This window comes from Colobus angolensis, unplaced genomic scaffold, assembly GCF_000951035.1.
Source record: "Colobus angolensis palliatus isolate OR3802 unplaced genomic scaffold, Cang.pa_1.0 Scaffold399, whole genome shotgun sequence".
Lineage (NCBI taxonomy): Eukaryota > Metazoa > Chordata > Mammalia > Primates > Cercopithecidae > Colobus > Colobus angolensis.
The window spans coordinates 760,378-773,905 of NW_012117365.1; positions in this window are offsets into that span (position 1 = coordinate 760,378).

Genomic DNA, 13,528 nt, shown 5'->3' on the forward strand with positions numbered 1-13,528 from the left:
TGGTGAAACTGTGACTGGTGGGGGGTGAAGACCCCAGGGGTGATGCTGGAGCAGAATATGAAAAGAACAGAGAGCCAAAGGGGGCTGCTGAGGAACACCAAGATGTTAGGGGGAACAGAGCCAGGGCAGACTGGAAGCTTCTGGGAAGGAGCAGCCCGTGAGCTCAGAAAGGGTGAACTCAAAAGAATCAGGAAGAGAGTGGTTAAAGAAGAAGGAACTAGTAAATAGCACATAGGTCATGGACAGGTCAAGAAATCAAAGGCCTAAAAGCACATGTTACAGTGCATACTTTCTCAGGCCAGTGTAGGCCAAAGAGTGAGGCAGTGACTGCCCTAAGTATACACTACCAGCTCCCAGCCAAGTGAGGCCAACCTGTAAAGCTCACGTAAGAACTGTGAGTCAGCCAGGGGCCCTCAAAACGGAACCTCAAGGCTCTTGAAAGGCAATGTAGAGGAGGAGAGGGGCTCAACCTGTCTGCCTGAGACTGTGAAACCCTGGCAGGCCTCTAAGCAGCTCTGAGACAGTTTCCTCATCTGTAAAAAGGAGATCATATCCAAACTTTATATCAGGGTTGTATAAGAATTGGATGACATCATAAGATACCCAGTATGCAATGGGCACTCAAAGGTTAGTGTTCTCTACTATTTTAATATAAAAATATTGATCCCTAATGATGGTCCTGAATCACTAAGAAAAAGTTACATTCAGGTCAATTGCCCTCCTTTTGGAAACACAGGGAAGGATGTAACGTACTTTAAAAAGATTCACAGTAGCCGGGCGCGGTGGCTCAAGCCTGTAATCCCAGCACTTTGGGAGGCCGAGACGGGCGGATCACAAGGTCAGGAGATTGAGACCATCCTGGCTAACACGGTGAAACCCCGTCTCTACTAAAAAATACAAAAAACCAGCCGGGCGAGATGGCAGGTGCCTGTAGTCCCAGCTACTTGGGAGGCTGAGGCAGGAGAATGGCGTAAACCTGGGAGGCGGAGCTTGCAGTGAGCTGAGATCTGGCCACTGCACTCCAGCCTGGGCGACAGAGCGAGACTCTGTCTCAAAAAAAAAAAAGATTCACAGTAGAAGTCACATCTGTCTTATTTTCGAAGATAGTTGGTCTTGGTGATGGGGTACCCCTGGCATGACCACCAGGCTCCCCTTCAGCACCATGATTCAGTGGCTTTTCCTAGAAGGAAACGGGCATCTGCCAATTAGCTCCCTGTTCGGAAGTCATGGGGAGCTTTCCTCACTAGTCCAGAAAGACCCAGATGGCTGGGGGATGAGAGGAAAGCCATGCAGAGCTCACAGAGGAGCCCCAGCGAGGGTTCAGGTTAGGAAAGTCAGGCTAAGTTGTTCTTAAAATGTCTGGTAAAGATTCAGTCACAGTTAACATTTACTCCAAGTACTGAGCCAGGCACGGTCACCTATCACATATCACACAGTCTCAGTTGTCACTCTCACCAACCTCAGGAGGAAGATGGAATTCTCCTCTATCTCACACATGGACACGGAGAGTCTATCAAGTGAAGTGATTTTCTCAAAGTCACACAGGTGGCTCTTGGACGGGAAGGAGTGCCTGTGGTCAGGAAGGAGAAGTAAGCTGGATGTGAGGAGCTGGGAAGGAAGCCAATGAGGGAGGAAGCTGTGGGTAGTGTGATGTCTGGGTTTCACTTTAATACTTTCTAGCAGAACAGTACTAGACACCGGGAGGGGCTGGGACCTGGCCTCACGACTACCACCATGAAGGGACCGCTCTGCAAGTGACAGACCAGACACCTGGGCAGGCAGAGGCGTTTCCATCTAGCAGGAGCCCGCCACCTGCAGACACGTATCAAAACACTGCCATCACTGTTCTTATTCTATGACTTAGTGAAGGAGTCACGACAAGGAAGGGAAGAGGTTTGAGGGCTGCGTGCCTGAAATTGAGCCTCACTGGTATCCAATGGTGGCCAGGAGAGCAGAAGCAACCAACACACCAGCTGTGAGTCCACAAGGCCCTGGAGGAAGTCTCAGGGTCAAGTGGGAATGAAACGGAGATAAGAAAACCTACAACACTGGGCTTTGCAAGAAGCATGTAACAGCACATGGGGAATGACCCGGGGAGTTCCTGGTTCCGAGCAGGCGCTGCTTTCTTCTTCTCACCTCGTGTTTGTCAGATGAGGATGTGGAGGCCTGGAAAGGAAGAGTGACATCACATACATAGTGAACTAGTGATGAAACCCAGACTGGGATCCCGACTGCCTGCTACCCAGGCCCCAACCCTTAGGCACTTGATGACCCGTTCCTCCTGAACCAGAGGGACGTGGTTGCAACACCACAGCAGTTCAGATCGTGTTAACAAACGTAGAGTCTGGACTGTACTGCCCAGCACTGGAGCTACTAGTTCCATGGAGTCCTCGAGCACTTGAAACGTGGCTAGTCCAAGTGAGATGTTCTGTTAAGTATAAAAACACATCAGATTTGAACATTTTGTAGGAAAAAAGGTTTCAAGTATCTCACGAATGATTTTTGACCCTGATTACATGCTGAAATAATATTTTGACTGTATTTGGTTAAATGAAAATATTTTTAAGTTAATGTTACTGACTTCTTTTTACTTTTTAAAAAAGATGGATGCTTACTGATTATTTGTTTATTGAGATGGGATCTCACCCCATTGCCCAGGCTGGAGTTCAGTGGAACAATCATAGCTCACTGCAGCCTTGAACTACTGGGCGCCAGCAGTCCTCCCACCCCAACCTCCCAAAGCACTGGGATTATAGGTGCATGCCACCAAGCCCAGCTCCTTTTATTAAGGCAGCCACTAGAAAATTTAAAATTATACACGTGGCTCACCTTATATTATCATTGGACAGCACAGGTCTTGTAGTAGGAGATGAGGCTGTCCTCGCCTGTTCAGAGGACTGAGCTGAATTCTAGACTGCACATCTCAGGAGGCACCTAGGCAAAGAGGAGTAGATTCAGAGCATGAGGAGGGTGGGGAAGGGACTCAGAATGAGGTCACAGTATTGCACAGCTCTAAGGGCACCACCCTTGGTATGGTCCAGCAGGCATATGAGCTATGTCATGTAAGGGACAGTTGAAGAAACTGGACATGTTCCACCTGGAGAGAAGACATGGAAAGGGGATGTGATCACTGTCTTCAAATAGCAAAGGACAGTCACGGGACACTGGGGACAGATGTGTTCTGTGTGGCTTCAAAGAGGAGAGCTGAGATTCAAGGCAGAGCTCCAGGGAGCAGACTTCCACTCTAAGGAAGGCCCAGGGCCCTCCAAAGCCAGGCTGTGCTTCCTTTTCTGGGGGCACAGAGAGGGAATGGCATTTGGGGTCCCTTGGCGGATTTGCCTTGGGAGGGGTGAAGCACGGAAGAAAGAAATGTGTTAGATTATCTGCAGTGGAAAACGTCCTCACACCTTGGGCCTCTGGGGCACCGCTGGGCTGGGTGGCTGCCCCAGGTAGGCCAAAACAGAGGGTCTCTCTGAGGTTTCAGCCTAATAATAATAACACTACAAAACTGCTTATTGAGCATCTATTACATACCAGGGGACTTTACACATATGATTACCGTGTCTCTCGCCTACCCCGAGGAAGTGGGTACTATTTTCCAATTATTAGGTGGAGAAGGAAACTGAGGCTCAGAGAGGAGGAATGCTTTATCCCAGCTTACACAGCCAGGATGAACTGGGATTTGAACCCAGTCTGGCTGATCCCAGGGCCCAAAGGCATGGGGTGACCTCCTCAGGGAGCCTAGAGGGGCAAGGGCCAGCTAGAGCCCTGGGGAAGCTGGGTTGGTTCTTCATGGGAAGCCAGAGCCCCACTGGGCTCTCCAATTAGCAAGAGCAGAGAAATCAGAGGCAGCAACAAGCTCTGCTAATGAGCTGCCACATTAAACAATGAGTCACACTTCCATACGGTGCCGCTCCAGCCCTAACCCGGAACAAACAAGCTGTGAGAAACAGTTTACAAAACAGCGAGGTGTGACTGTCTCCCTGCTGCCGCCCGCCGCTGCTGCCACCATCAAGGCACTGCAGCCACCACCACGCCCACCGCCCATGGGCACACACAGGTGCAAGGGGCAGACCTGGGAGGGGGCTAAAGAGCCAGCCCTGACTTCTGAGCTCAGCGGGAGTACCCTTCTTTGGCAGTGACCCGGGGACAGACTCTGAGCTGCAGCTTCCACTGCATTCTAACCATCTCCTGGGATGCAGGAATTCTGTCATTTGGTCACTCTGTGACCTAGGGCAAATGACTTAATCTCTCAGGGTCTCAGTTCTCTTATCTGTATTGTGGGGATAATAATATCTAGCTCATTCTTTAATTGTGAAGACTAAATGTGATCATCACATAAACCTACTACAGAGCCTGGCACAGAGGACTTATGCAGCAAACCATTCACCCCTCAACCCTTGCATCCTTCTCTTCTCTTGTATAGGGAATCCAGCTCAGAGCTAGTCTTGTAGAAATCCCCCATTCATGGTATCTGCCTTCCTTTTCCTGACCTATACTGTATCTATTTGTGTCCCTGGCTTACCCCCTACTGAAATATGGGATCCTGTGAGCAGGGACTTGTCTTACTCATTTCCACACTCTCAGACCCAGCACAGGAGGTGGCAGGGTACAGTGGGAGGAGCATTAGGCATTAGGGACAACAACTGTGAGTTCAGATCTCTCCTCTGGCAGTTATTATCTGTGGGATCCTGAGTAGCTATGCTAAGAACCATTTACTGAACACTTCCCTGTGCCAGACCCAAAAGCTTCATGTGTTCTATCCCATTTAATCCAAAGAGGGGTGTTACTGTCCCATCTCACCAACGAGGAAATAGGCTCTCAGAGCAGCTAGGTAGCATGGTGTGATGTCTTTGTAATGTGTCAACTAGGCTCAGCTGAACTACATTTCCCAGAATTCCCTTTCCTGTATGTTTCAGGTTAGAATCCCCTAGTGGTTCTGTTTCTCTAATTGAAACCTGACTGATACGCATGGCCAAGTTTCCGGAGTAAGGTAGTGATGGAGCTGGAGTTCGAAATGGGTGTTTCTGTCACCCAGCTGAAGATTGTTAACTACTCACTCTGATAATAATAGCTAATACATAGTAATTATGAGCCAGTTATATATTTACTCATTTAATTCCCCCAGCAATCCTATAGGTCATTTCTATCATTAGCATCTCAATTCTTACAGGTGGGGAAACTGAGGCACAGAGAGGTTAATTTGCACAAGATCACATAACTAAGAAGTGGGAAATCTGAGAGTTAAACCCAGATTGATTGGCCACACAGTCCATCTTTTTATCTGTTGCATTCTTCTACCTCTCAACTCTAGTATACTACAACTTAATCCCTAAGACTCAACTTTCCTCATCTATAAAATGGGGATAATCATACCTAATGTACAAGATACTTGTGATAATTAAGTGTGAAAATGTAGTTACAGGGCTTCTGGACAGAAGAAATAACAGGGAGTCGATTCACCCTCTCTCCTAAAGCAACTGAAAACCTAGATAAAATATATGAAACAACAGTTTTCAGACACTGAACATAAGACAGTACAAAACAGCAATTCCTCCGAGACAAGAAACTAATGAGGTAAGCCCTACACTTGCCAGCTTCTACCTGGGGAGAGTTTCCAGGCTGCAGCACAAGGAGTAGCATCCAAGCTATTATAGCTCCCTGAGTGGAGGATACAGAACAGAGATGCTGAGAGGCCAACGTGACTAGAGTTCACAGGGCAGAGAACTGGAGAGGAGAGCTTCTCAGAGAGAGAGCTCCAAAGATCTGCAGAGAGTCCTCTTCAAGCCTTCAGGTGAATATTGAACGGTATTTGTATGTGAGAAAAATACCTAGGTTTAAGAAAAGAATATCCCAAAGGAGCAGAGGAAACAGTTTCCAAAGACCTGGAGTGGTTTGCGTCCCTATCAACCAGAGTGGAAAACTTCATAAATCACAAAGCATCAAGTAGATTCCTTAAAAGGGCATTGCTTTAACAGTGGGAGGAAACGTAGTGGTCCTGCCTAAGAACTCTGCGAAGTGAGCCTCAAAAAATCAAACTTTTCAAGTAACTTAACTGCATCCCAGAACAAAGTTTAATAATATTTATAGGAATATTAAAATGGTCAGCACACAAGGTAAAGTTCATAAAACATCCAACAGAAAACTACTAGGCATGCAAAGAAACAGGAAAATATAACTGATAATGAGGATAAAATAATTAAGCAATAGAAACATACCCAGCCAGGTGTGGTGGCTCACGCCTGTAATCCTAGCGCTTTGGGAGGCTGAGGCAAGCAGATTACCTGAGGTCGAGAGTTCAAGACCAGCCTGGACAACATGGTGAAACCCTGTCTCTACTAAAAATACAAAAAATTAGCCAGGTGCAGTGGCACACGCCTGTAATCCCAGCTATTCTGGAGGCTGATGCAGGAGAATTGCTTGAACCCAGAATTGCTTAACCTCCTCTTGAACCCAGTGAAGGTTGATCACGCCACTGCACTCCAGCCTGGGCTAGAGGGCAAGACTTCATCTAAAAAAAAGAAAAAAAAAAAGAAAGAAACATACCCCCAAATAGCACAGAAGATAGAATTAGTATACAAGACATTAAAACAATTATAATAACTATATTCCATAAGCTTAGAAAACTAGAGTAATGACTGATCTTGTTAAGTAGAGAGAAAGGGGAGAAAAGACTGAAATAAAACTTGTAGATGTAAAAAAAATACAATGTCTGCAATGAAAAATGACACTGGATGGCATTAACAGCAGATTTGAATTAACACAGAAGAAAGGACTAGTACATTTGAAGACATAGCAATAGAAACTATTTAAAATAAAATACAGAAATATATATATAATGATATATATACTATATATATATATATAAAATGAACAGCTCATCAATGAGCTGTGGTATAATTTTATGCAGTCTAACATATGTGTAGTTAGAGTCTCTCAAAGAGGAGAGGAGCATAAAAATATTTATATAAATAACCAATAATTTCCCAAATTTGATACAAATCATAAACCATGGATTCAAAAATACCAACAAACATCAAGCACCAAGGAATGTAATGATTAAATTGCTTAAAACCAGTAATAAAGAGAAAATCTGAAAAGTAGCGGAGAAAGAGACACATTCTATACAAAAGAACAATGAATGACAGCAGACTTCTAATTGGAAATATTTCAAGCAAGAAGACAGTAGAATAACATCATTAAAGTACGGAAGGTAAAAAAATAACAAAAAAACCTGTCAACCCAGAATTCTGTATCCTGTGAAAATATATTTCAAAACAGAGGAGAAATGATTACTTTTTCCAAAATAAAAAGTTGAAAACATTCATCACTGGCAGACCTGATCTACAAGAAATGTTAAAGAAAGTCCTCAAGTCAGAAGGAAAAATGACACCAGATGGAAATTTTAACCTACACCAAGAAACAAAGGGACTCTGGAAAAGTAGTTATGTGAGAAAACATCGAATACTTTTTTATTTCAAAAGTATCTTTAAAAGATAATTTATTGGTTAAAGCAAAACAATAAGTATTCTGCGTTTATAACATATATAGAAATTAAGCACATGACAATAATAGCCTAAAGGTTGTGAAGAAGGAAAGAGAAGCATGCTGTTGTAAGGTTCGTACTCTGTGTGAAGTGGTATAATATTACTCAAAGTGGTTTGGGATTGAGGATGTACACTATAAACCCAAAAGTAACCACTAAAAAATAGTTGTATCTAATTAAGCTAATAAAGGAGATAAAATGAAATCACAAAATATCCAATCCAAAAAAGGCAGAAAAAGAGGGAAAAGGGAACAAACAATATATGGGACAAATAGCAAGCAAATAGCAAGAAGGTAGATTTAAACCTAATCAAATCAATAATCACATTCCATATAAATGGTCTAAATACCACAATTAAAAAACCAAATTGTCAGATTGTTTATACGAGCAAGATTTAACTCTATGTTGCGTGTAAGAAATCCACTTTAGGCTGGGCACAGCGGCTCATGCCTATGATTCCAGCAATTTGGGAGGCCGAGCTGGGCAGATCACTTGAGGCCAGGAGTTCAAGACCAGCCTGGCCAACATGGCAAAACCCTGTCTCTACTAAAAATACAAAAATTAGCCAGGTGTGGTGGCTACCTGGGAGGCTGAGGCAGGAGAAGTGCTTGAATCTATGAGGCAGAGGTTGCAGTGAGCCGAGATTGTGCCACTGCACTTCAGCCTGGGCAACACAGTGAGACTCCCTCTCAAAAAAAAAAAAAAAAAAAGAAGAAGAAAGAAAGAAATCCACTTTAAAAATGAAATAAATAAGTTAAAAGTAAAAATTATTAGTAAAGATGTACTGTGCTAACAATAATCAACAGAAAACTGAAATGGCTATATTAATATAATGTAATACAAAGTAGATTTCAAGTAAAGAATATTACCAGTCATTATGAAAGAGTCATTTCATAATGATAAAGTGTTTAGTTCATCAAGAAAATATAACGGACATTTATACACCTAATATGTATAACAAATATTTTTTCCTAAATATAACAAACATTTATATACCTAATAGCAGAGTTTCAAAATACATTAAGTAAAACCTGATATAATTACAAGGAAAAATGGATGGACAAATCTACAATTACAGTTGGAGATATAATTGATAGAACAAGCAGGCAGAAAATCAACAAGAATGTATAGTAAACTTGAACAACACTATCAACCAACTTAACTGACATTTATAAAACACTTTGCCCAACAACTGAAGAATACAAAGTTTTCAGTGTACGTAAAAACACTTATCAAGATAGACCATATTCTGACCATAAAACAAATTTCAATACATCTAAAATTAGTCAAAGTGTGTTCTCTGACCACAGTGGAATTAAATTACAAATCAATAACAAAAAGGTATCTGAAAAATCCCCAAATAGTTGAGAACAAAATAAGATACTTTTAAATAACCTACAAGTTAAAAAAAATAAAAGAAATCAAAAGAGGCATTAGAAAGTATTTTGATCCAAGTGAAAATAAAAATGCAACATATCAGAATTTGTAGGATACCACTAAAGCAGTACTTAGTGGGAAATTTATAGGACTAAACACCTATATTAGAAAAGAAGAAAGGTCTCAAATAGTGTTATCAGCTTCTATCTTAAGAAATAGAAAAAGGAAGAGTGAATTTAACCAAAATCAGCAGAAAAACAGAAATAATAAAGACCAAAGCAGAAATAAATGATATAGAAAAACAAAAAAGCAATAAAGAAAATCAGTGCAATCAAAAACTATGTGGTTTTTTTTCTTTTCTTTTCTTTTCTTTTTTTTAAAGAAGATCAAATGACTATTGGAAAAATACCAAATGAGTTGTCTGTAGCAGAGCACATGTTTTGGAGTCCAACAGACCAGATTTCAATTACAGCTCGAGTGTTATTAATTATGTGATTTTGGATTGTCCATGCCTCGGTTTCCTCCTGCATAAAATGTACCTGCCTTGCTATTTCATACATTGCTGATGAGGGTAAAAATGTAAAAAATTTTAAATGCATTTTCCCTTTGACCCAACAGTCCCAGTTCTGGGAATTTACTCTGCAAGAAACTCTTTTTTTCTTTAACAGCTCTTCTAAGATCTAATTCCCGTACCACACAACTCACCCATTTAAAGTGTGTAAGTCAACAAATTTTAGTTTGTTTTCAGAGTTGTGCAACCTTTACCACAATTTATTTTAAAACATTTTCATCTCTCCCCTAAAATTCCATACCCATTAGGAGTCACTTCCATTTTCTATCACTTTCTCCAGCCTTAGGCAACCACTAATCTACTTTCTCTATATATAGATTTGCCTATTCTGGACATGTTATATAAATGGAATCATACACGATCCTTCATGACTGGCTTCTTTCACTTAGCGTAATGTTTTTAAGGTTCGTCTGTGTTGTAGCATGTATCAGTACCTCATTTCTTTTTGTTGCCAAATAATATTTCATTGTATGAATATATGACATTTATCCATTCATCAGTTGATGACATTTCGATTATTTTTATTTTTTTGCTATTATGAATAATGCTGCTATGAACAATCATGTACAAGCTTTTGTGCAATTTTATGAACATGTTATTATTTCTCTTAGTTGTATACCTAGGATAATTTCTGGGTCACATGATAACTCCATGTTAACATTTTGAAGAACTTCCAAACTGTTTTCCAAAGTGGCTGTACCATTTTACATTCCCACCAGCAATGTATTGGAGTTCCAGTTTCTCCATATTCTCATTCATTGTCATCGACTAAATGTATGTATCCCTTCAAAATGTATATGTTGAAGCTCTATGTCATTGTATTAGGGATAGGACCTGTAAGGAGGTGATAAAGGTTATACCTTTATCATAAAGGTAAGGCCCTAATATGGCTCTTATAAGTGCCCTTATAAGAAGAGGAAGATATTTATCAACCCATGTTCATAGCAGTATTACTCACAATAGCTACAGTGTGGAAGCACCCCAGGTGTCCATCAGTGGATGAATGGATAAGCAAAAGGTGATATGTCCATACAATGGAATATTCCCCAGCCCTAAAAAAGGAAGGTGATTCTGCAATATGTTATAACATGGATGAACCCTGAGGACATTATACTAGTGAAATAACCAGCCACAAAAAGACAAATTCTGTATGATTCCACTCACATAAGGTACTTAGACTGGTCAAAATCATAATGACAGAAAGTATAATGGTGGTTTCCAGGGGCTAGGGGGAAGTGGAAGTGGGGAGTTATTGTTTAATGGAGTTTCAATTTTTTAAGATGAAAAGAGTTATGGAGATGAATGGGGGTAATGGTTATATGAATGTGTTTAATGCCACTGAACTACATGCTTTAAAATGGTTAAGATGGTAAATTTTATGTTGTATGTATTTTAGCACAATACAAATATTAGAAAAAAGCTGCCAATATATTATTTGTGAACTCATTCAAATATACAATAAAAGGATAAAAACGTAATTTCAGGTTAGTGGTTAACCTGAGGAGAAGGAGCAGGAAGGGATGAGATTGGGCTTTAGCTGTGCTTTTAATGTTTTTATTTTCTACAAAAAGAGAGAGTTCTGAAGTAAATGTGGCAAAATATCACACATTTGTTAAATCAAGTGAATGGGCTATATAGAGGTCAATTATATTTTTCTGTACTTTACTGTATTCTTGAAATATTTCATAATTTGAAATCTAAAAATTAAGTTGATAAAAATAAAAGAGAAAGAGACACCAGCATACACTTATGTGCTCTCTCTCTGTCTCTCTCTGTCTGCCTCTCTCTCTACACATGCAGAGGAAAAAAGGGTCCCAGGTACTCAGTGTGATAGTGGTCTTCCACAGGCCAGGAAGAGAGGCCTCACCAGAAACCAAATCAGCCAGCACCTTGATCTAGGACTTCCCAGCCTCCAGAACCATGAGAAATAACATTTCTGTTGTTTGAGCCAACAGGTCTGTGATATTTTGTTATAGCAGCTAAAATGAACTAAGACACTTGTTATTATGTGTCTTTTTGATTATAGCCATCCTAGTGAATGTACAGTATCTCACTGTGGTTTTGATTTGCATTTTCCTAATGGGTAACAATAGTGAGCATCTTTTTGTGTGTGCTTATCATATCTTTTTTGGAGCAATGTCTGTTCAAAACATTTTGAACCTTTGTCTGTTTTTCAGTTGGATTATCTTTTTATTGTCAAGTCTACGGAAACTCCTGTACTCATATTAAATGATACACACAAAGCCTGTTTGTTGCAACACTGTTTGTAATAGCGAACAGATTGGGAACAATCTTGGTCTTCATCACTGCAAACTGTGTAGTTTATCCATACGATGAAATATTATGCAGCTGTGAAAAAGAGAGAGAGAAAGGTCACAGAGTAATTTATGGAAAGTACTCCAGGATATATTGCTAAATGTATAAAAACAAGGAAGGTGTAGAACAGAATGTATAATATTCTTTTTTCTAAGAAGAGAGAAAAATAAAATGTATTATTATTTGCTTACATTTTCTTTGCTTTTTTTTTTCTTTTTGAGATGGAGTCTAGCTCTGTTACCAGGCTAGAGTGTAGTGGTGTGATCTCGGCTCACTGCAACCTCCACTTTCCAGGTTCAAGTGATTCCCCTGCCTCAGCCTTCAGAGTAGCTGGGACTACAGGCATGCACCACCACACCAAGCTAATTTTTTTTTTTTTGTATTTTAGCAGAGACGGGGTTTCACTGTGTTGGCCAGGATGGTCTCGATCCCTTAACCTCGTGATCCACCCACCTCAGCCTCCCAAAGTGCTAAGATTACAGGTGTGAGCCACCATGCCCGGCCACTTATATTTTCATAAAGAACCATAGGAAGGACCCACAATAAATTTAAAAAAGTGATTACCCATGTGATAGGAGGTGAGTTAACAGGAACAAGGATAAAACTGAAACTTTTTATTGTATATCTTTGTGTATTATTTTGATTTTTGAACCTTTTAAATGTATTGCCCAAAACGACAAAAAAAATTAAATTTGAAAAGCTTAAAATTTACATAGAGTGACCAGCTCTTCATAGGTGCCTCCCTTGGGCGCAGGCCTGATTCTTTCCCCTGCAGATAGACGTCCTTCATGGCAGTATGAGATTGGGCCATGACCACACAAAGCTCTAAGCTTACGTCATTCTGGACCCCAGAGGAAAGATTAGCATTTTCCTGCCCAGCGTTTGTAGATAAAAATCTCAAGGAAGGACTCTGATTGGCTTTGCTTCATCACATGCTCATTCCTGTGGCAAGAAGCAGCAACTGTAATTTACTGAGTCATCTGAGCCACAGCCACAGGAGCGGAGGGGGTGAGGGAGTGTCACTTCTTCAAAGAGAAGAAGATGCTCTTATCAGAGGGGGATGGAATGCTGTACAGATCAAAACAACAGGCATCCACCCCCAGCAAATGACCGTTCTTAGAGTGTGATACATGCCATGATATAGGTCAACACAGTGGGCTGTGGGAGACCAGAGGAGGCAGCAGTCTAGCCAGGAAGCCTTCCTGGAAGCAGTGATGCTGTCTAGGTTTTAGGAGATGAGTAGGAGACCTTCATGGGAGAAGAGAAAATGTGGACAGTGTTTCAGGCAGAGAGAACAGCAACATGCAGAAAGATGCAGAGAAGGAAGGTGGCATTATGGGCTGAATTGTAACTCCCCAAAAAATCTTTTTTTTTTTTTTGAGACAGAGTCTTGCTCTGTTGCCCAGGCTGGAGTGCAGTGGCATAATCTTGGCTCACTGCAACTTCCATCTCCCAGGTTCAAGCAATTCTTCTGCCTCAGCCTCCTCAGTAGCTGGGACTACAGGTGTACACCACCACACCCAGCTAATTTTTGTATTTTTTTGTAGAGGTGGGGTTTCCCCATGTTGGTCAGGCTGGTCTCGAACTCCTGACCTCAAGTGATCTGCCTGCCTCGGTCTCCCAAAGTGCTGGGATTACTGGTGTGAGCCACCATGCCCAGCCCCAAAAATCATTTGTTGAAGCCCTAACCCCTAGTTCCTCAGAATGTGACTATATTT